Source organism: Herpailurus yagouaroundi, unplaced genomic scaffold (assembly GCF_014898765.1).
Source record: "Herpailurus yagouaroundi ecotype Mexico unplaced genomic scaffold, PumYag 220, whole genome shotgun sequence".
NCBI classification, from domain to species: Eukaryota; Metazoa; Chordata; class Mammalia; order Carnivora; family Felidae; genus Herpailurus; species Herpailurus yagouaroundi.
Genome location: NW_024412451.1, coordinates 9,434,140 through 9,435,913, shown reverse-complemented (window position 1 = coordinate 9,435,913; position 1,774 = coordinate 9,434,140).

The following is a 1,774-nucleotide window of genomic DNA, read 5'->3' as shown; positions in this document are numbered from 1 at the left end:
AAACTGTCACCTGATTTGATACATTTATATATTGCAAAACTGTCACCAAAGCATTAGCTAACATCTCCACCATGTCATACACTTACCATTTCACTGCTGTGAGAATAAAATCTAGACTCTTAGCAGCTCTGAAACTGATGATACAGTGTTGCAAACTATACTCCGGATTCTGTGCAGCCCATCTCCACGACCTGTTTATCTCCTCGTCCCAAATTTGCACCCTTTGACCAACATCTCCCTAATCCCCCGCCTCGTGGTAACCACGATTCTACTGAGTTTCTAGGAAGTTCAGCTTTGTTAGGTTCCACACCATAGCCTACCTACGCTATGTGTCTTTCTGTGGTTTAGCTCACCTTGCATAATGCCCTCCAGGTCCACAGGCATTGATTGTTGCAATCTTGCGTTCTTAAGTGTTCACCATCCTCTCCTCTGTACAAAAGTACTTTATACTTTGCAGTTTACCGTGTAAGTGATGCCGGAGTCGAGGCTGGGTACGGAATTTAATCCGGCCAACAGGGAGCCATATAATGGAGACTAAATGCTTCTGGAAGGAGACTCGAGTGAGCTTGCCCCTGGGGAGCAGACACCTGGCTCCCGGCGAAGGTGGAGAGACTGATAAACAGTAGCAGTTGATCTGTCCCCAAACAGGCAGCTGGAAGGAAGGCCAGAATTTGACCCCAAGCGTTCACGATCTGCAGACTTGGGCTCCACCCTGGCATCTGTCGCCGGGACCCAGCGTTCTGTGCGTCAGGCTGTGGCCACCCTGGCAGACTGGGAGCTGCTCCAGGGCTGGCACCACATCTCTCCCTCTCCTGGCACGAGGGTCCTAGGAGGTTTCCAAAACCATGTGTCATTTCCCAGATAAACTCAGGCCTGGAGAGTGAGAGACGGGGTTGGCCCTGGGGGTTCTCACCCCTTGTGATGTCTCTCTTGTGTTCTTAGACCCGAGTCTGGGGTGGGGCATTTCAGGAAAGAGGCTGGGTGAAGGTTTATGTGAGACCCTGGGCCCTAGGGGGGCTCTTGCCCGTGCTGAGATCATGCTCTAGGAGCTATGATGAGAAAATGCATTTATCCTAGATATTGATGAAGATGCCAGAGATTCTTTTACTCTCTCCTTCGGCAACAATTTGCTGGCTGCACAGGATGGCTGCAGGCAGGGGGCGTGTGGCCGAGGAGAAGACAGATGCGGCCCATCAGGGGCACACACATTCTGGCAACAGAGACAGACAATACAGGGTCAGACATGGATCGGATCCTTTCAAACATGACAGGTACAATGCATGGGAGGGTGTACGGGGTCCCTGGAGGGAGGGGTCCCCCGTTAGACTGACCTGGTGGGAAGGGCCACATCTGAGCTGGTTAACCTTCGAGCTGGAACTGAGGGATTAGGAGAAGCCAGCCAGGTAGAGAGTGGAAGAGACGGAGTCTGGACATCTCAGGCACAGGGAGGAATCATCTCAAGGGCCCTGCAAAGGAGGGGTGTGATTGCATTGTACCGAAACGAGGTCCCAGGCCAGTGCAGCGTGGGACAGAGATGGCTGACCAGGGGGCAGGGAGTAAAGCCACTGACGTGACTGGGAGCTGGATTGTGGAAGGTGTTTTGGGGCACGATAAAGCCTGGCTTTTGTTCAAAATGGAAAAGGAAGCAATGAGAGGCTCTTAAAACTGCACATGACATAACCTGATGTCTGTGCTTAAAATAATCCTGCTGGGTGGAGAAAAGCCAGGTAGGGAAGTGAGGAGGCCAGGGGAGGCGGGGGCCGGGGGGGGGGGG